Source organism: Panthera uncia, chromosome F2 (genome assembly GCF_023721935.1).
Source record: "Panthera uncia isolate 11264 chromosome F2, Puncia_PCG_1.0, whole genome shotgun sequence".
Classification (NCBI taxonomy): domain Eukaryota; kingdom Metazoa; phylum Chordata; class Mammalia; order Carnivora; family Felidae; genus Panthera; species Panthera uncia.
Window position 1 is genome coordinate 31,031,070 of NC_064812.1, and position 27,682 is coordinate 31,058,751.

Genomic DNA, 27,682 nt, shown 5'->3' on the forward strand with positions numbered 1-27,682 from the left:
CTTAAGGTGGAGGGAGACTGGAACCTAGCCCCTCTCTTCAAATTCTGGTGGGGAAGATTTCAGCTGGACTTTGAAGAGAGATTATTCTGTGACCTGTGATATTGGAGGCATAGTGAACTAGGGTGCCTGTGGAGAAAACAGATGGAGGAATATTTGGCAATGGGCTGGAAGGTTCTATGTGGAGAGAAAACTACAATATGGAAGACCAGCTGACTTAGTACTTTAGTGGCAGAGCAAGGATAGTTGCCTCATCACTGAGGTTGGCTGCATCCCCAGAGTTTGTTGGAGTAAGGAATGCATGAGTGTTTCATATGTGCTGTAAGTGAGGGTCACCTTGAGTCCTCTTGTAGAAGAGCAGAGATCCTGAAGCAAGAAGCTAGAGATGGAAGCAGTCCCTGGAGACTGTAGGAGGAGGTTCGAGTCACTAGTCAGACTAGACAATCTTCTGAATCAAGGACACAGTAAGTAAGAGGTCCCCCATTTAGCATTCTCACAAGAGCCAGGGGAACCAACCACAGGAGTGGGCTTTAACCATGCCAAGCCCAGAGGGCACAAAACCACCAGTCAATATTTATATTCCATTACCTCTCTTCTCTCCCCATGCCTTATCACTGGTGGGGCAGAGAACATCCATCGGAAGAGTAGTGTAAGAAAGAAACTTGTGAGAAGGTGACAGACACGTATCTGATAAAAAAAAAAACTGAAGCGTTAATTAAGAGCTTGACCCTGATGCTTTTAATTTTTGAATTGTGGCTTATTTGGTGACATCAATTGACTCCGGTACAGTTTGTTACTTTAATAACTCCACTGAGCAGCTGAGGAAAGTCTTCCCCTCTGAATAAAGTCAAAAGGGGCATTGGGAGACAAAACTTTGATCGCATCTCATGAATCATGTGTTCAATTTATCAGTTACACATACCTACTCTATATATGTAATCTTCATTACAAATGTTGTGGTTTTCACGTTTTAAGACATCTGCAAATGATTGGGCATGCTTAATTTAAGTGCTATAGTAAATTTCATCATACCCATACATTTAGTATATAATGAGCTCTCCATAAGAATTAAATGGTTATAAGTCTGCATACAGACAGCGTGTAGCAGATGCAACTGAAGAATGACTGTAACCCCTGGACTCTGCTCAAAGTTCCCCTCCAGGTGAAGTAGACAAGTTCCCTGCAGGGGGACATCTTCTCTCGTCACAATGACACTGTGTAATCTAGTGGTATAATTGTCCAAATGGCATAAACAGAAATTGTGTAAAAGGATAAAAAGTGGTCCCCTCTGAGGAACATGAGGTAGGGTAGAAAAGAGTAACACATGGAACCATGGCTTAACTTATGGACTCCTGTCTCCTTTTTCTTTAATTCTTTAAAGTGTTTAGGTATACATACATCCCCAAGAGAACAATGTGCAAGATATGTTATGACATTCCAATTTGAGGTACAGAAAAATATTATGTGCCGACTCAATTTCAGTAGAACTAAATGCATGCAAACACACAGCATAAGATTTGTGGAACTTCTCTTAAAATAAATTGCTTTCTTTTGTTGCAATTTGACGAACTCTTATGGTCCAGAGAAGGTGACAAGACAAATGTCATCTTGGGAAGGAGAAATAAGACTTCTAACTCTGGAAGACTGCAGACACGGTAAGATATTTAGTGGTGAGGACGAGTCAAGACCTCCACCCCACTTTCAGCCAAAATCTCAGATTGGGGCGGGAGGCATATTTGTCTGAATGTGGGGAGAACTAAAAGTGAGAGGGTTTTTGTCTGGTTTCCCATTTTGTCCTGTGGGAGAGAATCACATGGATATGACCACCACATAGTAAATAATTAAACAGTACAATGGAGGAGAAGCAGGGCCTGAGTTTATCTTTCCAGAACTTCTGCCAGCTGCCCTTATATCATATGATACAGAAGGCACCCAAAGGTTTTTACCAGTCCTCTGGAGGGAGGACAGGCCTTGACTGGTTCCTTCTGGGAAGCAGGATTAAGAGGGCAAGAAGGAGAAGCAGAACCCAACAAGAACCCAGAAAACAACTCTGGGACTTTCATGCAAATATGAAACCTCCTCTACTACCTCCCATCACCACAAACACACCTTGCATTGCCCCAAAGGCCAAGAAGTCTATTAGGGAGGGAAAAGAGCTAAGGAGGAAATCTGAAAAACTAAGCATTTATTCAAGAAGGGCTCTGGTACACAAAAAAAGAACCTTATAAACAGCCGTCAGAACTTCACAAAATGCACCTTGAGAAGGTTAAGAAAAAAACAACACAAATTTTAAACAGTCACAATTGCATTCGAACATGAAATATGATAGATCATGAAATTACCGTGTGGGTTGTAAAACACTCACTGCTCTTCTAAGACTGTAAAACGTACTCAGGTTTTTGTCAGATACAACTGAGAAGACACAGGGTGGCGTGCCTTCTTATGAAAGACCTTCTACCCACTGCCTCCTGCAACCCAGCAGCCCACCCCCTCGAACAAGCCCATTGTCTCATTTCTGGGTCAGCATTAGATCATGCATGCATATCAGAGTCTGCCTGTGTGAAACCAATTAATCAAAAGCACATAACATTTACATTGGGCTAATTAATTTCAAAACAAACATAAATCTTAAGAGCATTGTCTACGTAACAGCAGGAGTGTGTGGAATGAGTCATGTTTCCACAACCTCCTTGCCAGCTCTGCAACATTTCAAATAGCCTTGCCCTCCCTAATAGAAGGTGACCAGGTTTTACTGTAGAACTGTTATTTTATACTTGATGACCAAACAATGACCTGAGAATGAAAATACACAAGTCAGCCAGCCCCTTCCCAATTCTGAGCTTTATTTGTACAGCCATTTTTTTTTGTATAGTTCTTCTCACTACAATGAACGAATGAAAGACTGTGTCAGCATCAGAGACCTAACCTAAGTTAAGATGATAAAGCCTATTCCTGCCCCTCTTAGGAGTGTCACTGCAGAAGAGCATACAGACTATAATCAACCAAGAGTGATTTTCCAGCAGGTTGTAAAACCGAACCCAGACGCAGCTTTGCTGGCAAGAGAAGCCGTCTCTACAGCATGATGTGTTAAAAAGAGCGTGGGCTTTGCAGACAAACAGATCTTATTAAATTTTTCTTTTCCCCCTTCTCAGTGAAATAAGATTAGTAATACATTACTTAGATTCTTAGATGCAAGCAATAGACACTGACTCTGGCTGATTTTAGAAAAAAAAAGGGAGGGGCTTTATTTAAAAGCTAATGTGTGCACCTGCCTGGATGACTCAGTCGGTTAAGCACCAACTCTTGATTTTGGCTTGGGTCAAGATCTTGGGGTTCATGGACTCAAGCCCTACATCAGGCTCTGCCTTGACAGTGTAGATCCTACTTGGGATTCTCTCTCCCCCTATCTCTCTGCCCCTCCCCACCCACACATGTGTGTGCTCTTTCTCTCTCAAAATAAATAAATAAACTTAAAATAATAATAATAATAATAGTAATAGTAATATTTGGTTCACAGGATCTCAGGGAAGAGCAGAGAACCAGGCTCAGAGACTGACAGTCTCAGCTTGCCTCTCAGATACCATGGCCACCTTCTCTTTCTGTCTCCACTGCCTTCATCAGTCATAAGCATAGATTTTGTTTTATGATCATAGATTTACCAGGAACATCCTATTTCCACAAAGTCTGGTGTCAGCGTGTGCACATATTAGTTATGAAGGAGGCTGAGAAAATGAAGTGGAAGATAACTTCTGCCCATTGATCAGCTACAAATACTTCTTTTGAAGATTTGTAATGAGGCTGAAATTGTATACATTCTATCAAGGAAGAGACCATAACTCCTAAGCCCAGGCTGGCACACAATGGATGTTCAGTAAGAGTTGTTTGAGTAATAAAGTTTTAAAAAGCAGGGAACAGATGAACGATATGGGTGAAGACTCATGCAGCTTGGCACATAACAGACAAGTAATAAATGTATTTTCTTCTCCCAGTTTATGATGCTCAGTTCTCTGAAAACTATGTTATATGAATTATTTATATTTAACAATTAGAGATTAAGTTTTCTTTCTTTTTTTTTTAATTTATTTTTGAGACAGAGAGAGACAGAGCATGAACAGGGGAGGGGCAGAGAGAGAGGGAGACACAGAATCTGAAACAGGCTCCAGGCTCTGAGCGGTCAGCACAGAGCCCGACGTGGGGCTCGAACTCACGGACCGTGAGATCATGACCTGAACCAAAGTCGGACGCCCAAGCGACCAAGCCACCCAGGTGCCCAGAGAGATTAAGTTTTCTAATTTATAGATTAGCATGTTTAAATGGTAAATATACATTCTATAAGTTATCAATTTAAAAATAGAGTGCAATGTATGTAGTTATTGCCAGAGTTTTTAATTCAATTTATCTTTTTTTTTTTTTTCAGATTTAGAAGGCTCTATGGTATAACCCACTAGACACTGTGCATTCTATCTTTCGTTAATATTCTGGTAATGAACGTAAATGCCATATAATAAAGACTTTTAATTTTAGATGACCTGCTAAAGTAACTTTTAAACATATTTTTCCAGTAATTATGAGTATGAATTTAGTATTAACATTCTACAAGGCATTAACATAAATGTTTAATAATATTTTTTTAAAAATACTATTTCATTCTCATTAGAAAGCAGGGTATGCAAAGTAGTCTTTAATTGGCTCATTTATTATCCTTCATTTATGCTTTGGAATATTCATGTCCTCCACAAATTATTTGCTTTACTAATGAAGTAATCATTATCATGGACCAAGCTTTCACTGTATTCAATCATCAGAATTCAATAATTTTATTATAAAGATGTTATCATTTTCTAGGCAAGGAACTGAAAAAGTAGAGGGGAAGGTAATTTACCATAGTAACCGAATAATCTTATCTTTCTACCTCTGAAACATAGGGGTTTTATGAAATTACAAAATAAATACAAAAGTAATTCAAGATGTTTTGAACCATGGTAAATCAGAGTTAAGCAGACCATGCAGCAAAGCTATTTACAAAACACAGCATCTTTGACCATCTGGATCACTGTTAAACTAGACCAACATAATGATGAAATACACACAGGCAGAAGGACGAGAGCCATGTGCAACAAAGCCAGCTCTCACCTCAACTCACTTCATGTGGCCCCATGGTTAGAAATGACATTGAATCAAAGGTTTCAAGAAAACACTCTTTCCGTTAAAAAAAATTTTTTTTAAGATATTACACATAACATACATTAAAGGAAAATACAAATAAACAAAATCAGATTGGAAACCACTCTAATTTTGCCACATAAGTAAATCCTGTTAATGCTTTGGTATATTTCCCTCTAATGGTGTGTGTGTGTGTGTGTGTGTGTGTGTGTGTGTGTGTATGTTTGGATATCTTTGGATATCTATCTTCCTTGGATATTCAGGTTAGTTCTAATTCTGTCAATATAAATGTAATTGTGATAAACATACTTTGATAGATGGATTTCACTTTTGACGTTCAACTTGTGTTTTCAAATCCTGCCCCTCCTCCTCTTCTGCTTGTTCTAGATCTGGGGCAAACCACACAAACTCCACAGACACCCTCCTTGCAACCTAAACCCCAGCCTCAACAAAAACCAAGGCCACCTACTTGTCCCTCTTTTTGCTCAAGTCATTCTGCATGGTCCTGTTATCTGAGTAATAAGCCTTTTCCTATCCCCCATGTGCATGTATAACATCATTCTCAACATCCAGACCAAATGTGAGAGGTTGATCCTGCCAGCTGTAAGCAGGATGGTCTAGGTGATGGCTACCACCACCACCAGGGAGGCTCTATTCTCTTGCATTTGACTTGCTACCCGGATCATTTGCTTGTGGCAAGCACACACTCTGAACTGCTGTCTGCCAACTAGTGTGAGTTTTGAGTTGTGTTGCCTGCTAGCAAGCTTGCATTTTGAACCGCCCCACATTCTGTTGCATTTGCAGAATTCTACCAAGCTTATGTTACAGATTAAACCCACTTAAATCAAAAGTTTCAATACGTGACATTAAGGATGTAAGTATGGGTTTGGGGCTGCTCTTTTTATTATTTATTTTGAGAGAGAGAGAGAGAGAGAGAGCGCACATGCATGGGAGGGGAAGAGAGAGAGAGGGAGAGAGAGAAGTCCTAAGCAGTCTTCACACCAGTAGCATGGAGCCTAACTCAGGACACATGAGATCATGACCTGAGCCGAAACCAAGAGTCAGACACTTAACTGACTGAGGCACCCAGGCACCCCTAATTTGGGATCCCCTTAGACTGGTCCTGGGTTGTGTGTCTTGATCAAAACCGGTCTGTGTGACTGAGATTAAATCGAGTCTCAATTTCAGCTGACCATAGGCCCATTCACGCTGTTACTTACAAATTGACCCACTTGGAATTGTGTTCTCTACCAAAAAAAAAAAAAAAAAAAAAAAAAAAAACTCTAGAATCTACCCCAGCTGTTATGCAACAGGCACTCTCATTGGTATCCCCAGAGACTCTGTCTCTATGCAAGAAACTTCCCTCCTCAGCCCCATGCTACACTCCATTAGAACAGCAACTTCTGCCCACACACTGAACCCTTCTGGGATGCAGCCTCTCACAAGCCCTAAGCCTACGACTCCTTAAGCTCAGCTGACTCTTATGCCTTGGGTTATGGGAGCAGAACCCCAAAGGCTTGGGATGGCCACAGAGGCCTCTTTATTAAAATGGAAACAGACTTACAGGTAGAGCAAAACCTGGACCCTCTGGTATATTCTACCTATAAAAGAAAATGGCTTTGCCTGTCCTCATACCCTTGCCAGGTCCAATTGCATCAGAGGAGGTCACCCATCTTCAGACCCATAGCCACTTGGGAAGCCCATAGCAATCACTTGAGTGATCAGAAAGGGAGTTCATACACTCCATAGATAACACACATGGTGGAGCTCCCTAGAGAGTTGCTGCTGTCCATTCTTTAACTGTACATCCCTGATCAAAGACAGCATCTAAGGGTCAGCATCACTGACCAACTTTGGGCAATTGTCTTAGCACTGGAAAGGGACCTGGACAATCACCAATCCTTTCTGCACATTTTACAGACTCTTGGGTCATTGACAATGGTCTGGCTATCTGTTGCCAGTCAACAACAATAGAAATTCCTTATATCCAAAGTTTCTTCCAATAGGAACTTCTTGACTCACTGATACCCAAAATACAAATCAAGGTCACACATGGCTCTACACATATTAAAGCCATTGGACAAGGTCTCACCAAGACACGCCTTATCCCTTCAGAGTTCCAGGCATTATTAATGGTGACCAAGGCACTCGTCTTACCTCTCAGAATAAACAATACTGAGCTCCCGAAGCATATAGTGGAACTTTCACTTTCCTTATGAGTTAGGGTTCAGGCCTCACAGAATGTCACAATAGCTTAGACAAGTTCAAATTCAGTTAATAAAATAGGACATATTTCCCTTATCAATCTAATATCAGGAGAGAATTGCAATAAAGAGTCTGGCTCTACTTTTCGATGTTTGATCACAGACAGCTTTTAAGCCCCACCTGGGCTGATAAGAAGGCCTTGATAACTTCTTTCTTTTGGTGCTCTTGGAAAAGTCAGATCATACAAATGCCCTGCACAAAAACACCTACCCCAGCCCCATTTCCTTACCACAATCAAAACCAAAGCCACTCACCTCTCCCTCTACTCAAGCCTTCCAAATCAGCTTGGGTGTCTGCTCTTCCCTTGCCGTAAAGTCTTATATGAATTATAAACTTTTTTATAGCTTCTTGGTGCATGTGGCTTCATCAGTATCAATATCGGAACCTCTTCTGAGTGAGGGATTGATCCCGCCCTTGCATGGCAACCACAGAACATATATGTACATGGTTGGGCACCTGTCTAATTACTGCCGCAGGAAAAATTCCTAGAAGCACAATACTCATGGTTTCTAATTTTTACTCTTTACTGATGAGAGTAAAGCCAGTGATATAAATTGAGTATCTATTACTTGCAAATATTAAATAAGATGCTCTTTCATCTTTGCCCCTCCAATAGATGGAAAACAGTATCTCATTATTTAATTTGAATTTATTTGACTCCTAGTAATGTTAAACAAGTTTTTAAAATTATTTTCCTATATTATTCATGTATTTTTTTCTATTGTATACTTCTTATCAATACCAGGGGTCCTTCTTGCTATTGAAGTCTTTCTCTTTTCCTTATTAATTCTGAAGATAATTTAAATGTATATTAATATTAATCCTTTGTATGTTCTATATTCAAACATATGAATTTGCATACATAAAATATAGATGACAATCTAAAAAATATGTTATATACATATACAAAATACCATTTGTCAAAAAATAGCATATGTCAATTGCTTTATTTTACCATATTTATGGCCCTGTTTGTAATAGAAAAGCTCTAAAATTCTTTTTAGAATTTTTAAAAATTTATTTCTTTTGAGAGGGAGAGAGTGAGCATGCTTGTGTGAGCAGGGGAGGGGCAGAAAGAGAGGGAGAGAGAGAATCCCAAGTAGGTTCCATGCTGTCAGCACTGAGCTCAATGTGGACCTTGATCTTATGAATCATGAGATCAAGATGTGAGCTGAAATCAAGAGTCAGATGCTTAACTGACTGAGCCACCCAGGTGCCCCCAGATTTTTTTAAATTATTATTTTTAAGTAATCTCTACACCCAACCTGGGGCTCAGACTCATAACCTTGAGATCAAGAGTCACATGCTCTATCAACTGAGCCAGGCAGATTCCCCAAACTATACAATTTTTACATTAAATTCAGTCTTTTTTTTTTCAGTTTATTTTACTTACTTCGAGAGAGTGAGAGTACAGGAGGGGCAAAGAGGGAGGGGGAGGGAGAGGGAGGGAGGGAGAGAGAGGGAGGGAGGGAAAGAGAGGGAGGGAGGGAGGGAGAGAGAGGGAGGGAGGGAGAGAGAGAAAGAGAGAGAGAGAGAGAAAGAGAGAGAGAGGAATCCCAAGCAGGCTCTACACTGTTAGTTGTTAGTGAAGCCGCAATGTGGGACTTGACTCACAAGCCATGAGATCATGACCTGAGCCAAAATCAAGGGTCAGACACTTAACTGACTGAACAACCCAGGCTCACCTTAAAGTCTTTTTTTAATGAACATTACTTTTAATTTCATGGTAGACATAATATTAGGATTTTGATAATGAAAACAGTTATCTAGCAGTTTTGGTCCTTAATATGATAGTTTGCCATATATATGTTTAAATATAATATTAATGTATATTCACATGCTAGGCATATATTAAGTTTAAATACATATGATAGCATGAGACATTGCCATTTTTGTAAAGAATTCCATTAAAACAAATAACATATTTAATAAAAGGTGGCTATAAAATTCGAAGTTTTCTATTATTAGTTTACTAATACATTGGTAATCTGAGATTTTTTTTTCCTCTAACAAGTTAGGAATATTTTAAGTTTTTATTTTATAATGGAGAGGAGGATGCCATATTTGGGTTTTCTATGATCTGTACAAATTTGCTTTAACTATTGAGCTAATCAGATATCATACAAGGAGAAGGGATCTCTGAATATAGCAACAGAATTCTCATTGTCAACATCCATTTTTAAAAATTCAGGATCTACTGAATTACAGAAATATTTTATGGTTTGCTCCTTCCAGTTTATACTCAAAATATGGAGTCAGTGATTTTATTAAATTTTAAGTCAGACCATTCATCCCTCTCTTCTAAACCTTCCCATCGCTTCTCAACTTAAAGCAGTGATTCTCAGCAGTGATTTTGTCCCCAGGAAATACTTGGCAATGTCTAGAGACATTTTTATTTTCATTCTGGGAGAAGGCTACTGTAATCTAATGAACAGGGGCCAGAGATACTACTAGACAGAGAACAATGCACAAGACAACCTCACAACAAAATGTCAGCAGTGCTCAGGTTGGGAAACCTGACAGAGTAACAAAGGCCTTGCTATGACCTGCAAACCTCTAGAGGATCTGCCTCTTGTCCTTAATAATTACCTAACTCTTCTCTTATAATCCTCCCCTCCCTTACTTTACTCCAGCCACACTGGCCTTGCCTTCTGTTCCATAATCAGTCAGAAAGGCTCTCACCCTAGGATCTTTGCACTGCTGTTACTTTGCCTGGAAACCCTCTCCAAGCGTCTCAACAAGTTTCGCTTCTTCCTTCCTAGTGTGTTTCTACTCAAATGCCATCTTTTCAATGAAGACTTCTCTGGCCACAAGCTGTCAACTTTCAACCTCTCTTGCCTCTAACACTTACTCCAACCCCTCTCTGTTTTTTCTCTGTGGCATTTATCATTACCAAACAAACTATATGATTCATTTATGTCATATACTGTCCTATTCCCTAATTAGAACATAAGCTCCAGTAGAACAGATTTTTGGCCTTGTTCTCTTCACTTTTTTCCCCCAATGCTGAATCTCCACTACCTAGAACACAGCCTGATGGTGGTATAGGTAGTCAGAAAATTGTTAAATGAATAAATAAATGAATGTCCAAAATCTTTGATGTTGTTTATTTGTTGTACCCCAGAAACTCTACCATCTCCAATACATAGTTGGGTGTGTTGTTTTTTTTTCAATGTTAGTTTAACAAGAAAAATTTGGCTGTATTAGATGAAATCTTTTGGCCCATTTCTTCAGAACTTATAAACTTAAAGAAAGGATTAGAGCCAGAAAAGATGTAGAAAACTCAGCAACCCAGTCAATGCCTTTTCTAAGTCTTCCCCATGAATTAGTTTCTAGCCATTTCCTGAGAAGGCAATTCCTTCTACATTTTACAGATCTGAAGATGGAGTGATTGCTTTATGTTTTATTTTTATTAGGGAAAGTCCAATAATTATACTATTTCAACCCCTGAGACTCATTTTCTACTACTCTGTTCAACTTCTAAGATACTTTAGCATCCTGCTCAATCTCTATTCTAAAGGAACTCAATCCCTACAGACATTAAAAAGGTATTTCTATAAAAACATAAACTATTTGTATCATACCTTCAAATTTGGTCTTATTTCCTGGGTCTAAAGTAGAACACCATTTATATGAAGCCAATGAAGCAAGAGCCACAATTGACCAATACTCATATCCTGATGCTGAATAAATTGAGTTCCCCCTGGGCCAAGTCAACAGATGATTATTACAGACCACATGCAGCTCACAGGGCTTGTGCCTATCACAGGCCTCCATCCCTGCCAATCTGTTAGAGAATGGATTGAATAGAATACTCCAAAATCTACTCATGTGGAAAATTTGACAGTGAAAAGAATATTTCTCTTGACTTAAAAAAATTGATTGAAACCAAAATGTGAATTTGAATCTCATAAAGTTGATTCTCTGCCTTCATCAGCCAACAGATAGAATGAGGTATACACCATGCCACCCTTCGCTCTGGTTTTAGGTCATCGGTGTTTAACACAGGTAGAAATTCTGCATGCTTCAGTAATTTTTACAGATTTGTTTCCAAACTAGGAAGATGGCCAAGGCTTAACTTTGGCAGTACAGCTGAATATCAAGTATTTATCTCAATCCCAAAGTCCAAACACATCAATGTGAAGGGAAATTTTATGGAGTCAAATTGAGCCGTCGGAGATACTTGTCAAGTATGCTAAGTCCACAAAGCAGTTTGTGTCGTTCTCAAAATATAAATCTCAGTTCATATTTCACCAGTGCTGTCTTATTGTTTTATTTTATATTACTTTGGGTGGGCAGAGGAATGTATGGAATAGAAAATAGTTGGGAAGCAAATGCCTTCTATCAAGCATGTGATCCAGAGACAGCAACCTAATGTCTTCTCCTGAGCAAGCATGATTGATCAGTAGTGATGGTCAAGACAGCTGCACTGAAAGAGTTTGGGGTTGAGGGTCCATGTATCTTGGTCGTTTGTTTATGCTCTGAGCTGTGGGAGAGGCTTTGGAGTTAGAGAGACCTGGGTTCAAATCCTAGTCCTGCCAATTACTAGCTGTTTTTCACATTGCTGCATCACCTGTAAGTAGGGATGATGTTCTTTATATCAAAGGTTCTTTGTGAACATTAAATTAAATAATATCATAAAATGACTTACACATAATAAACACTCAATAAATGATAGCTATTATTTTAGAATGGTAAAGATATATACCTTACATACACACTCCCACATGTAAACCCACACACTTATTTATAGCCTCTCTTGTTCCAAAAAATGATGAGAGAACATTTCTAAAATGCATTTTGAAAAATTTTTTTTAATTTACAAAAACAAAAACCAAAAATTTAAAACTTGGGATAAGTGCAAATTATGGTAAGAAAATAAGAGGAAGTCAGGTATGATATTAGATCTCAAAATACATACAAAAGATTTTTAATCTCACTAAAGTTGGGCCAGAAATTTTACTTTAAATCTGGCAGATAGCAAGAAGAGGAAATCTGATCATTTAAAGATCCTTGGGGCCAAAAAAGTAAAAATGTTTTGTTCAAAACATTTTGGGGCAATAGTTTTGGTGTAAAACTATTTACTTGGCATGATAAACATTCATATTGTCAACAGAACAAGGAGTTTCACACAGGTCTGCTTCTTAAATACTTTTCAAAATAATCCAATTCCATCATACCAATGTATTTGTAATACAGAGAATGATATATATCAACAGGTACATCATCCCTTTCGAAAGAAAAAACACTCTTATTCTAAAGTAAAAAGACCATGTATAGAGACACATATAATATGTGAATGATGTGGTTTTAAACAAATCTCCAAAAATTCTTGGCTTCTCCACCCCTTTTTTGACCCCCTTTTTTCTTGAAGGGAGCATTGGCTTAATGATTCATTTCTAATAAAATAGAATGCAGTAAAAAGGAAGGTATGAGATTTCAGACACTGGGTCACAAAAAGGCAGGCTTTTGTCTTGTTCTCTCTTTTGCTTGGATTACTTGTTCTGAAGGAAGCCAGCTGCCATGTTGTGGGCTGCCCCATGGAGAGGTTCACGTGGCCAGGAACCCAAGTCTGCACCCAACAGCTAATGATAAACAGGCTTCCTGTGCACATGTGATAGAGCTTGGAAGTAAATCCTCAGCTCCAGACAAGCTTTCAGGTGACTGTAGCCTAGGTTGGCACCCTGACTGTGATGTCATGAGAGACATGGACCTAGAACCACCCAACTGGGCTGCTCTCAAATTCCTTTCTCAAATGGAGAAAACCAGTGTTTGTTGTTTGAAGCTGGTAAGTTTTAAGATAATTTGTTATACAGAAATAGATAACTAATACCACTTCCTTGGAGAGAAAGACTAGAAGATTTAAGCTATTTATAATTACTATAGAATAACACACTAATATTGGTTTCCTAAAGACAAAATAAATATTTTTGAGTGTCTTTCAATGGGACAAGAACTGCTTGTCTACAAGACCTTGCAAGCTTCTACTTGTGGAAAAATACAGATATGCACAATTTAATGAATCTAATTAAAAACACTTTGTGTTCCTTTTCTAGGTCAAAATGACTTTTTTTATTTTTGCATTTCCAAGGTTTTTTATGAACCCCTTACAATAACCACAAATATTAGAAGATGATTGGATTCAAAGGCTTGATGGTAAATGTAATTAGCCTTTAAATAATGCACAACAGTTGTACAAAGGGAATAATTTGCGTGTAGCCATGAATTTGTTGCAAAATGTAGAGGAGCTAAATGGTCAACAGATATCATTCACTGGCTCATTCTTTTAATTGAAAACATTTTGACTCCTACTATGTCTTAGACACTGGGCTAGATACTCCTGGTGCAGACATAAAGCCCCAAACTTGAGTCAGCTGATTTTTCTAGAATAGTATGAAGGTCTAACCAAACTGCCCCCATGCCCATAAAGTCATCCCCAATTATTAAAGAGGACTTTCCTGCTTTTGGACTCATATGGCATTTGCTTGCCTAACATGGTATAACTACCATCCTCATTACACTGTTACAGCATCTGTCTTATTGCACCAACTGGTCTTCCTTAAGCTCAGAAGGAGTATTTCCTGTATGCTTGAATTTCTCACGATATCTTCCTAAATGTCCAAGACAGAATAGGAGTTCAATACTTGTGTAACTTATCAATTGATGCTGCTTTAGCATTATATAAATATACATAATAGACAATAGAGATGGTTGAGAGAGAGGGAGGGAGAGAGAGATAAAGGGTGTATATTTTTACATTTTTTCACAACTCTTCATTTTCCTTCTGGGAAAGCTGGATTTACAAGTGGAACAAAGAAATAAAACTACTTCAGAAAGGACTATTTTGCTTTTAACGCAGATGAACAAATTACAGCTAAAATCAGAAGATATAGAGTAGTTAACACATCCAGCTTTGAATTCTAGCTCTTCCACTGACTGCTCTGTCAAACTAGCATTTACTTTTCCAAAACTTAGTTTTCTCAGTGGTTAAAGAAATCTACCTATTGGGTTTCTGGGAAGAATAAATAAATGACACAGGTAAAATACTTAGCACAGCTCTAGGCATATAGTAAGTGCTTAATAAATGCTAGGTGGTGGTGACACTTACTTGCAATAATCCTTTGCAAACTGCATCTAGTAAAATTCAAAATTGGGAATCCTCTGATGGCATCAGCTCTCTCCTCAGTGCCTTTGGCTTTATTTTTTTCCCACCTTCCTCACAGTTAAACCTACTGATCTTCTTGACCATAGATTCCCTAAAACAGGAAGTACTGAAGCCTTATCCTGGGGGCTTATAGAATTAAGTTATTCCCTAACTTGAAAAAGTGGCAATCCCAAGCTGATTTCCTTTTTTTTTTTAAATAAATGTTTTATTTTGGGGGAGAATGAGCGAGCAAGCGAGCAAGCAAGCAAGCAGGGAAGGGGCAGAGAGAAAATTCCAAGCAGACTCTGTGCTTGACATGGGGCTCTATCTCACAAACCATGAGATCATGACCTGAGCCAAAATCAGGAGTTCGACACTTAGCCAACTGAGCCACCCAGGGACCCCTGATTTCATCTGATTTGCAATCTGTTCACTATTCTTTGATGCTAATTTTGAGGCACTTTCAACTGTGCTCCTGACACTATGTCAGACACATCTACCCAGGTTTGTATGAGTGGACTTCTGATCTCAAGTTGTGCTTCTAGAAATCTCCCCTAGGACTCCAATTGCTTGGCTATATTCCCCAGTCTCTGAGATTGTCTTCACTTCAGTATGTTCACCAACTCTGAAGGCTTGGTTTGGTTCCCTTCTTGAATGCTCTATGAACAGCCATGCTATACTCACCTCTGATCATTTCCAATCTATGCCTCTTCCAATCATTTCCTTCTATGCCTGTGGTACTGCCCACAGCTGAACAGAAATGTCCATTGTTCTCTAAACCCACAGGTGAACAGGATATTTAAGTGTCTACCATTCACTAAACAACTAGCAGAGTTAACAGCTAATTCCAGGCCAAGAATTTTATTACCTTCTTGTGCAACTGACACAAGGAATTTAGGGAGTTAGGATAAAATTATTTCAGTAATAACATAGAAGAATCAGAAAAAATTAGTTTTCAGTTTTGTCTATGCAACTTCCTCATGCACTATAGGGTTCTACCACTCCTAAATTGAATGTTTTTTCACAGGCTGCATCTTCTGTACAAAAGACCTAACCTAGCTCAGTCTAACTATTGTTCTCTTTGAAATACCATCTTTCTAGGAGCCCTCTCTATGCTCACTGAAGTGTGGGGTGCTGGGGTGAGGCAGATAAATGGTTGTGGCCGTGAGGCAGGGATTATGTAGTAATAGAGAAAGGTTGAGGCAGGACTAAGAGTCTAGCTGTACAGAGTAGGAACTAAAGTTACTAGAGTTAGATATTCAGAGACCAAGCTGAATGAGGCCAGAGTATACCCCAACCCGAAAAGGGTGATTTTCTACCTAGTCCCCACATAATCATCTATGGAAATTTGTAAAGTGGACATGTCTAGGCCCTAATCTCAGCTACTCAGATTCCCTAACTCTGTAGAAGATGCTAGAAATAATTGCAAGATTTTGATTCAAACATAAAGTTGGTCTATTTCCAGTATTATTATCATTGCACAATACATTGAATGTTCATTCTAGGCCAGCAACTGTGCTTAAAATTTTATCTGCATTTGTGTTTTTTTTTTTCTGAGACCATTTTATAGACAAGAAAATTACTGCTTGCCCAAGCCCATGCAATGACAACTAAAGGTCAAAGTTGGGACTCAAGTTGTGGGCTCCCAAATCCCAAACCTATTTACAATCCCTACCCAATACTGCTTTGCAATGCCCCTGCCCCTTGCTTCTGTTGCCATAAATGTAACTTACTCTTTGGGACTTGTCTTAGTTTAGGCTGATCTAAAAGAATAACTTAGACTGGGGGCTTATAAGCAAATGCTCATTTATTTCTCACAGTTCTGGAGGCTAGGAAGTCTAAGATCAAGGTGTTGGCAGATTCAGTTTCTGGTTCATAAACAGCTGTCTTCTTACTGTGTGCTCATGAGAGAGAAGGATGAGGAAGCTCCTTGGGGCCACTTATAAGAGCACTAATCCCATCAGAAGATTCCATCCTCGTGATCTAATCACCTCCCACAGGCTTAACCTCCAAATATTATCATATTGGGGATTAGGTTTCAAAATAGATGTTTAGTGGGAGGTGGAGGAGGAGACAAAAATTGAGTCCACAGTACAGTCATTAGAGTCATACAATATAGCACAGTGCTGCACTCAGCCATTTCCCCAAATGTACTTGGTCCAGACCAAATTAAAAAAGGACACAAAGGATATTAAGATGAGAACTGATCCAACCCTTTCCTGATGTCATTCTGCAGTAAGGATACAGACCCTACATGAAAAATTGTCCCAGTGCCCCCCTCTCAGTAGGACCCTGACATTTCCCCACATTTCTCACACTCTCCTAATGGCAGTCACATTGAACACTAGGACAAAAGATTCTGAAGCTCAAACAAACCAGGTTTGTTCATGTTGTTATTATGCCTCTTTGTGTGTGTGTGTGTGTGTGTGTGTGTGTTATAAAGAGGTGTCTTTCCTTTTTTAACATAAACTTAATAAATTTATGAAATCAAGGCAAACAACCACAAATAAATGAAATTGGAAATAGAATTTGTCATAATCTCCTTCAAAGCTCTGCAGCTTGAATTAGGATATTTGTTTAAACTAAAAATCCATATTTAGCAGTAGCTGTGAAAGGGGGCCCAGCTGCTTATAGTGCAGCCACCTTCAGATTTCAAGGAGGCTTAAATATGTGTACAGCCTAAACAGAGAAGAATGCGTTACCACCACAACTCCAACCCACTGACATATATCATATGTGTTAGAAGCTAATCAGTACTTTCTCTTCTACCACTAATGGGATAAATGCATGTGCTGAAATTCCAAAAGAGAGACAAAAGAACACACAGCATGAGAAATGTCGGGACACTTCTGCCCCTAATTTATGCTGCCCTATATAGTCACTGGCTTTTGAAAGAGGATGTCAAGACAAATAGACCAATCTTTCTTGGAAACTGCAGCAGCACCCCACAGTATCATGACTATCCAGTGGTCCAACTTGTCCTAATTGACCATGAAAACAAGGTTTCTGATACTTCTTTCTTGGCCCAGACCTTGGCCAATCTCTCCTCCACTGGTGCTCATGTTTTCCCCATCTGTGAAATCAGAAAACTCTCCTCTCCAACGATGGGATGATGGATTAATTATCTACTGTCTGCTAAAGGATCATCAGTTTTTCTGGGGAAAATATCCAAAACCTTGATGTGTAGCAACATATGTAAAAGTGCCCACCTGCTGTTTTTTTCTCTTGGCCAATTGGCAGCTACTGAAAATTGAGAACATACTGCTGGGCTTCAGAACACACTGCTCCAAACCTTCAGTGTTCCCACAACGTGCAATCACAACACAGAACATTTCAGTTGGTCTTTGGTGTGCATACACATTTGAACTCTTCTTTTACTGTTTGTGTAAAAAAACCTTATGCAGGGAGAATCCTGTCTTTAGAAATAGGATATCCCTGAGTGCTTCTGCAATATAAGCAGTAACTTAGGAAGTTTTTTTTAGAAGTCAAAAGGCCAATGCCACCAACAGCAAAGACACTTGAATAGAGTAACGATGTTTATTAAACTTCCCACTATTGATAAATAGATTCCCATGGGCATAGAATACTTCAGGAGAGTGAGCTGAAGACAGGGTTATACTTCATGACTATTGAATGCATTTTCTTTCTTTACAGTTCTGATGCTCTGCTCCCAGTGTGACAAGCACGGTGGGAGAATACTAGGGCTCAAATCAAGGCTGCATCAACACTATTTACTTGTGACCAAGGAGCAAAGACTCCATGAGACACAGTGCATCACTCACTCAATTAACATTTAAATCTGGGTCTCATTTGGGGTGCCTGGGTGGTTCAGTCGGTTAGGCGGCCAACTTTGGCTCAAGTCATGATCTTGTGGTTTGTGGGTTCGAGCCCCACATTGGGCTCCATGCTGACAGTTCAGAGCCTGGAGTCTGCTTTGGATTCTGGGTCTCCCTCTCTCTCTGCCCCTTCCCTGCTTGTGCTCTGTCTTTCTCTAAAATAAATAAACATTAAATAAGATTTTTTTAAATCTGGGTCTCATTTCTTTTTTAAAATAGTTTTAGGTCATGGAAAAATTGAGCAGAGAGTACAGAGATTTCCTATATACAAGCCCCACACATGCACAGCCTCCCAACTATCAACATCCTGGACTAGAGTGGCACATGCATCACAATCAATAAGCTTATGTTGACACATCATTATCACTTAAAGTCCACGGATTCATTATGGTTTGATCTGGGTGTTGTATAGTCTACGGGTCTGACAGATATATAAATGACATGCATCTACCATTTATAACATCACACAGAATAGCTTCACTTACCCTAAGAATCTTTTGTGTTCCATCTATTCATCCCCCCCCCCCCCCCCCCCAACCCCCGCAACCCCCAATCTTTTTTCCCCTTTTTTTTTTTTTTTTTTTTTTGCCTTTTCAAGAATGGTGTATAGTTAGAATCATGTTATACAGAAATTTTCAAATTGGCTTCTCTCAGTAATATGCGTCTAAGGTACTGTGTCTTTTCATAGCACGACAGTTCATTTTTTTAGTGCTGAGTAATATTCTATTGTCCAGATGTACCACAGTTTATTTATCCATTCACTAACTGAGGGACTCTTGGTTGCTTCTAAGTTTGGGAAATTATGAATAAAGCTACTGTGAACATCTGTTTGCAACTCTTTGTGTAGATATCTACTTTTATCTCATTTGAGTAAATACTAACGAGTAGGATTGCTGGGTCATATGGTAAGAGTATGTTCCATTTTGTAAGAAACCACCAAACTATTTTTCAAAGTGGCCTCATTTCTTCCTTTTATCCAGAGGAAATTTGCCTTGGGGCTCCAAATTCTCTCCTGTTCATTGTGTCATCATCTTCACTGCCATCTGAAAGGAGCCGGGCCTGGATCTGGGATACCTCCACCCCCGTCCTCAACTCCTGGATCTCTGGTCAGGGGCCCTGGAAAAAGATACTGACACTGAGCAGTACAGCACTACTCAGGTGGTCAAAATTCCTATCCAGAAACCCTACACCATCTGTTTCATGTCAGCAAGAGGCAGCAGCCCAATCATGGTTCAGTCAGAATATCCTACTGGCAGTTTTTCCTAAAGGATTAAGACTCAACACAACCTCTTCAGCAATTCGCATGTTGGGCTGTCAGGTTGCTCACTTTTAGTAGTTGGTCACCTTCCATCAAGCTTTTTAGAAATGTCTCAGTTTGAGAAACACCTCGTTGTCTGCTGCTAGGTTAAAAGGTTTGGAGCAGGAAAAAGTCTTTAGTTCACTATCTAGGGATTCAAATTTCCACATGAATTCTTAATTGGATGGACGAATGGATGAACAGTCACTCTCCACCCACAACACACAAGCTCCAGGCATCCCTCTTCTAGAGAGATTTAGATGCACACACATCCTCTTTTGCACCCTGAGGGGCCCCAATGAGCCTGTCAGTCTCATGAACAAGGACAAAATGAGACATCATGGTCACTCAGACCTGCTCGGGATTCCCTTAAAGACATGTCATTGCCAGGAAATGTCAACATGTTAATTCCACAGCCCAAAGAGATATAGGCATAAACCTGCAAACATATACAGCAATGAAACGCATAGATCATAATAGTCCCATCATAACGGGATGGCCCCTGATTAGCAACTTACAAAACAGTGTAAAAGTATGAAAATTGGGATTAGTAAACTTTAATTTCTTTGGCTGGTCTTAATTGTACAAGCTTACCTTGTATTTGATTAGAATTATTTTGAGAACTATCTTGTTGGCGTAAGTAAAAACATCCTATGTTGAAATTGCATTTCTGAATAAGATGCAGAAGAAAAGGGTAGAGTACACCACACTATATCAGCACTGGGCCTCACAGCAAACATTTGGCACCCTTCTAGGAGGCACCCACACTTCTAGGAGGAGTGTTCAATAATGGGTCCTGTGGACTGATCTGGGTAGAGAACAGTAGCTGGGGCAATGGTGGAAGCCATTACCACACCCAGGCCAGAGGGTGCAAAGGGAAAAGGCAGTTACTGGAACCCAGAGAGAATTATGCATAAAGGGCCAGATGGATGCCCTTGACTTCCAGAGACAAATGCAGCCAACCTGTAGCAACAGGACAGGGAGACAGCAAGAGAAATAAATACCCCAACCCATTCTCCTCCTAACCTCCAATATTCTGCCTCTGTCTTTCCCTGGTATAACCACTCTGGGAGCCAGGGAGAAAGGGAAGCCTGTGAGGCAGAGAATAGCCTGAAGGAACAATTGTCTTATTTAAGTCTAAATCTATGCAAGTTCTGTTTCTTATTAGCATGATTAAAGCTTCTCTTTTTAATATTCAACCACTTAACTAACCTTTTGGTTTAATCACAAAGGAATGTAACTCTTAACAGTAAAGCTTTTGAAGACCACAAAGATTATAAAACATTTGCTATAGGAAATCATGCTCAGTTAAATTAAAAAAAAATGTTATCAGAAGTTAAATTTACACACTAAAGTTATAAATGTGCTCACCAACATCAACGTTATAATCAATCCAGCCCTCTGTAAATGAATTCATCCTTCTTGAGTTCATGAATTCATCATGTGGATTTTCTTTGAAGCAAAGAGCATTCTGGCAAGTGTCCTGTAGCTATAGAAAAATTAATTTCACCTCTGACAAATTTATCTAAACGCATCACAAAGTAACGTTGCTTTTTCATGCAAGATAATTCTTTATGCTCTGTTTGGAGAACTTGCCTTTTTTTTCTTAATATTTATATAAATCATGGTGATACTTCTTGAACTTTGAAACTTGGACTATAGAAAAATTCTGAACTATCAAGTTTTTGTTTTCCTTTTTACACCAAATGGTCTTTTACTTAAAATCACCCAAATAAAAGGACTCTAGATCTTTGTAGGATGTTCAAAGCAATTACCTGAGATGTGGGAAATAACAATAAAATCTCTATGTATGTGTCTGTCTCTTTGAAACTAATCTGTCTGTGGGAAATGTCAGTGGAAGGATGAAGCACAGATGCAAAGTTCAGGGTGTACTTTGTTCTCCTTATGCTTAACCTTTGTGACATACATTAGCTCTGTGGTACCAAAAGTCTGGAAAATCAATTTAGTAACATTCCGTAATATGTACTCATCTAGGATAATAACGTAGGAAAACATTAATGTGCATTTCCCTAGGACGTTTAGCCACGACAGACAATATAAACACATTTTATTGGACTTCATCTTTTTTTTTTTTTGCTTTTATTTTTTAATGCTAATTATGCAGGTTTCTTTGTATACTTATGTACAAGCAAATAAAAACAGAATTTATTCTCCTCCTAAGTAGTATGCCTAAGAACTAGTTATACGCCAGTTCTAGACCTTTTTCTAGAACCCCTTTGTGTTTGTTGATCCTGTCCTCCAAGACCCTGTTCTCGTTCCAAACTCTATACAGTAAAACCTTGGTTTGCAAGCATAATTAATTCCAGAAACATGCTTGTAATCCAAAGCACTTGTGTGTCAAAGCAAATTTTAAGAACCATTGGCTCAGTTGTGATCACGTGACATTCAGCATCACATACTTCTCATATTGCAAGACATCGCTCGTTTATCAAGTTAAAATTTATTAGAAAGGTTTGCTTGTCTTGCTGAACACTCACAGAACAAGTTACTCACAATCCAAGGTTTCACTGTACTGCTCAGTTCTTAGAGGGCTTTAGTGGTGGTGTTTTTACCAATGCCTTTGCTCAAAGTCCTATTTTATCAAATCCTTATTTGTCTTCCTCCGACCTGAGACTGGGTTTAAAATAAAGAAAGCAGAGACATTCAGTTTCATGAAACACACTTAGAATAGTACGTTTGAAAACAGAAGAATGGACAAGAGAGACCAAAGGCAAACAAAAAGAGTGGCAAGATTATTAGATGAGGTAGAATGTAAGATTATAGTGCCAAATAAATTGGCACCTTAACTTGATCCTGTACCCTTTCTAGGTAGCAAATATTAAACACTAGTGTTCATCCTTCCACGTCTTTCCCTGTGATCATAGAATTACATACACACAGGTACCTTGGTTTTGGCGACTGTTTTTATACAAATGCTTTTCATATTATGTACTTACACTTGGAAATTTCACCAAGAAAGTTGACTTAGATCTAATGCCTTCTTTGGTCACACACACATATTTGACACTTTAATCTTACATTTTACCTCACCTAATAGTAGTACCACTCTCCTCTTTTTGTTTTCCTTTGTTCTCTCTTGTCCATCCTTTTGTTTTCAAATTTTATCACTTTAAGGGTGCCTGAGTGGCTCAGTCAGTTAAGCTTCCAACTTAATCAGCTCAGATTATGATCCTACAGTTTGTGGGTTCAGCCCTGCACTGGGCTCTGTGTTGACACCTCGGAGTTTGTAATCTGCTTCAGATTCTGTCTCCCTCTCTCTGCCCCTCCCCCACTCACACTCCATCACTGTCTCTCAAAAATAAACGTTAAAAAAATTTAAACAAAAATCAAATTTTATCACTTTAAGAACCTATCTGCTTTCTTTTATTTTGAACCCAACCTCTCAGTTTCTATTTTTAAATAAGAAAATTTGACTAAGTCATGTGTAACAATTTATTTACAGTAAAGCCTTGGACTGTGACTAACTTGTTCTGCAAGTGTTCCACAAGACGAGCTAACATTTCTAATAAATTTTACCTTGATAAACGAGCGATGTCTTGCAATACAAGTACATGATGCCAAATGTCACATGGTCACAACTGAGCCAATGGTTCCTGAAATTCACTTTGCTATATGAGTGTTTTGGAGTACAAGCGTGCTTCTGGATGAATTATGCTTGCAAACCAAGGTCTCACTGTACTTTACTTTATTCTTTGCATCTTACTCTGTTCACTAATTTTCACTTGGTAATGGTTTCCTCATTCTTTTCTCTTGCTTTTGCCGTTTTGCCAGATATTCCTTCTTTACCCTGTGTTTAATTTGTAATTCAGTACTTTTCCATTCTACCATTCCAACACTCCTGAACACTTATTTTTCTTTCTATATGAAACCAAAGTAACTATTTCTCCCAGCTTAGTTGAGCTATCTCTTCACTACGAGTTCTTTCCTCTCCTCAGCAAGTCCACACTAGAAGACCTGACTTTCTCTGTTCATTCATTACTCCAGCCCACTCCATCCACACCTAAATTCTAAGTTTCTAGGCAAACATTTAGGCACTGCACTTTCCCCTTCCTGTACATCCCATCTGTTTTAAGAGTGTGAATCTAGTGCTTAAATGATGCATTCCTTAGTTCCACTATTCATCTATTCATCACTATTCATTTACATTCATTTGACTTCTGTCCATTGTGAAGTTTATTACTTGCCATTCTTTCCTCTCTTCATCTTCATTTACAGTGAGGTTTCTTCTAAGGTTTTCAAGTATCTTTCCCATTTGGGGTGTGTATTTGACATTCTCTCTGAATCCGCACAAATCCACAACCCTTTCTCTTCCCCTAGCAGATGAGTTACATCAACATTCTCGGCTTGCAGCCCATTCCTCCTGGCCGTCTATAGCAGTGAGTCCAACGTCTTCTGCCTTCCAGAATTTCACTCTCATTTTTCTTCCTTTGTAACTAGTCTGTTTTTCTTTTCAGCTTGAAATCTTGCAAGATTTTCCCTTTCCATCTTCTACCTTCTCAAAAATTTCCTAGGTCTATCCTTCACATTTTCTAGCCTCTTTCTATTGTCTTTTACATTTTCTGGAATTTTGTCTAGTTACTCAGTTAAGTTGCCAGACTAAAAATTTTCCAATTTTATTCTTTTTTAATGTTTATTTTTGAGAGAGAGCACAAGCAGGTGTGGGTGTGGGCAGAGAGAGAGAGAGGGCAGAGGATCTGAAGCAGGCTCTGAGCTGACAGCAGTGAGCCTGATGTGGGGCTCTAACTCATGAACTTCTTGAGATCATGACCTGAGCCAAAGTCAGATGCTCAACTGACTGAGCTACCCAGGTAACCCATCACAATTTTCCAATTTTAAATTATACTTTTACTTAATCCACCCTCTTTCAGTAAGTTATTGCACTCTATTCTCTTCTCTCCATACTTTGTAAATGAGAAACATGCAATGAACGTTTACACATTCATTCACTCTCCCGAATGTATCGAGTGCACACTGTGAGCCACGAACTCTTCTAGGTGCTGGGATACAATAACACACTTGTTAAAGACAAAAGTTTTTGCCCTTATTGAACTTGCTGTGTGTTCATCTTCTGTTCTTCTACCTACTGAAATCTGCTTCCACCCCTCCACTCAACCAGGGTTGCTCTAGCAAAGATAGGGAACAAACTGTAATTGCCAAACCCAGGCCCATCTCAGCAATCCTCACCAATGGCATTTATATCATTTTGTTCAATGTCTTAATTAAAAAAAAAAGGTTTATTTATTTATTTTTGAGAAAGCGCACATGAGTGGGGGAAGGGCAAAGAGAGAAAGAGAGAGATAGAATCCAAAGCAGGTTCCATGCTATCAGCACAGAGCCCAGTGCAGAACTTGAACCCACGAACTTTGAGATCATGACCTGAGCCGAAATCAAGACTCAGATGCATAACTGACTAAGCCACCCAGGTGCCCCAGTGTTTAATGTCTCCTTGATTGTGATAATGTAACTGTATCAGTGAGGATGACTTTCATTGCAAAGAAAGTAAAATCCAACTAAAATTGGCCTTAAACTGTAACAATCTGTAAGTGAATGTAACTGAAATTTTTCAGTTAAGGCAGGTTTCAGAGCCAATTTGATTAGGTGGCTCGTCAAGAACCTGGTCCTTTCCTTCTACTCCGCTTCTCTGGTATCAGTTTGTCCTATGCTGTTATAGTTCCATGCTTCACATTTACAGGCCACAACTCTCCAAATAAGATGGTCTTTCAGGAGTTTTTTTCCCCCAGAAATCTCTAGCAAATTTCCTATCATGTCCAGTTAAACTTAATTGGGTCTTTGCCCCTTCCTACATGAATCCCTCTCACCCTGGAAAAAATATGTTCTGATTGTCTTAGGCTTGGGTTATTTGAACCCATCATTATGGCAATGGTATAGACTTACTCTGAATGGCTACATGAACCAGGACTCATCCCTAGAGCTAGGTTAAGTCAGCTTCTTAGGAAACACATCAGCAACATAATGGATAGACGTGTGGATGCCCAAACAAAAATTTGGGTATGGTTAGGACGAGGGGGTAGGGGAATTATTGCTGGGTTGATCATGCACAAATAATAATCAGTTTCCTCCTAGACCATGAATTCTATTTTGTGGCTGTCTAGAATTTCATGTACAGCAAATTCTGGGTATTTTAATCCACTACTTCATGATTTTAACTACCAACTGTATAATGGGGCCTCTCAAATCCATATTTGCAATGTCAGCTTCTTTCCTGGAATCTAAATTTGTATTTTCAGTTACACGGAAACTATCTCGGCTCACTAGTACTTCAAACATAAGTTATCCAATATCTGCATAGACATGACCTGCAATCCAAGATAGAATCCTCATGAAAATCTTTGATACTCATCTCTTTGGCTTGTTAAAATTCTCTCTGAAACTGAGGAACTTTTTGCTATCTGCACCAAATATTTGGATCTTTTTTATTAATGTACAACTTGTGCAGCTGTGTATTACAGTCTCTTAGGCACCTAAGAGTTTTGTCAAGGAGCAATTTAATGTTTAACCTATGATCCTGTCTCCATCTTTTGTCCCAAAGCTCTATCCACTTTTACAATATCGAGTCAACATGATAAACCAGCTCAGTAGTATAGAAAGGTTAATGATCTTACCCTTTGTTCCTAGGCCTTCCTTGAAGTCTTGACCAGAGCTAAGTAACTGAAAATACTTTCCTGGTTGGAATTTTCTTTTCTCCTTGGGCTCATGCATGAAGTCTTCCCTGACTCACCTCCAGTCAGGAGTTACTGACTCTGTTTCCAAACACCATACCCAGACAACTCGCTAGTATTGAAATTATTTGCTATTGTCCAGACACACTACCTCATCATTATTTAGTTTTATGTCCACCTCCATAGCAAATAGCAATGCCCTTGTTAGGTGTGTAAAGATGCAATATGTCCGAAAGAATGGAAGGAGGGAAGAAGGAGGAATGTATTGCAGTAATAAACAGTAATCTGTACTGTGATCTTAGAGAGTATTGCCTTCAACTTTCAGTGGATGGATTTTATATGAGTCAAAGGGAATAATGTGGGAGGTAAATAAAGATCTGAACCTAAATCCTTCTATTAATTACAATATGTGCTAGCACCCCAAACTCAGCAAATTCTCTTTCCTGTCTGGATCCAACATCAATAATTCACAAATGCAGGTAATTCCAATCAGCCAAAACTTTTAGGCTGGCTCTGGGGTAATATGGGATATGCAGTTCAGTGAAAATGCTATGGCTCAAATGAGGCATGTTACATTAGTAATGCGGATCTGGTTTCATGTGCTGCAGTACAGATCTGCATAGGCACTAAATTAGAGACAAAAATCCCAAGAGGATAGCAGATAGCTTTCTGCCCCATTTAACAAACACAACTTTTTCTCCTTTCTTGGAAATTGAGCTCTTGTTTCACTGTCTTATTGCCTATCAATCAGCTTGAGAAGACATTTGCAATTGTATTTCCTTCATAAAGACACAAGTCGGGCAGCAGCCACCGACAGTCATCTAAAAGCTCCTTTCTAAATTACCTCTGTCAGACCGTGTAGAAAGTAAAAGGCACACTTCAGTCTTCTTTGATTAAATCAGGGACTGTACCAGCTAGCCAAAGAATGGAAAATCCTTTCCATTTACATGCTCCATTAACTGCACTTCACTGAAAAAATCTCAGTGCGATTCTTTACCTCACTCCTCTAATTACTACTTACAAATTCTTTTCTCTCAATCATGCTGTCTTTCATAAATCAGGAAGCAAAAGCATTTGCAGATGAGGCCCTGGCTCTAATTTAACATGATTTGCCACTGTGCCACTATTAATGCCAAAGACAAATAATATACCAAGTCACCATGGGAACCAGGGCATGAAAAGGTGAAAGCCCTTCCTTCATAGACAGGTGGGGCTTTGGGGAGCCTTATGCCCCACCATCACGGGCCATGGCATTTTGGCAAAATTCCTCAGAATCTGC

At 39.1% G+C, this 27,682-nt stretch overlaps 2 long non-coding RNA genes across 2 annotated transcripts in view; one reads left to right on the top strand and one right to left on the bottom strand.

Moving 5' to 3' along the window:
- Window positions 1-4,502, top strand: part of LOC125924769 (uncharacterized) — a 46,027-nt gene extending 41,525 nt beyond the window's left edge. The window contains exons 3-4 of the long non-coding RNA XR_007458557.1: window positions 1,581-1,652; window positions 4,415-4,502. This is a non-coding gene — a long non-coding RNA (uncharacterized LOC125924769). The remainder of the gene's footprint in view (window positions 1-1,580; window positions 1,653-4,414) is intronic.
- LOC125924768 (uncharacterized) overlaps window positions 1-27,682 on the bottom strand; it is a 110,553-nt gene that overhangs the window by 45,995 nt on the left and 36,876 nt on the right. The gene's annotated exons all lie outside the window — the stretch shown is intronic.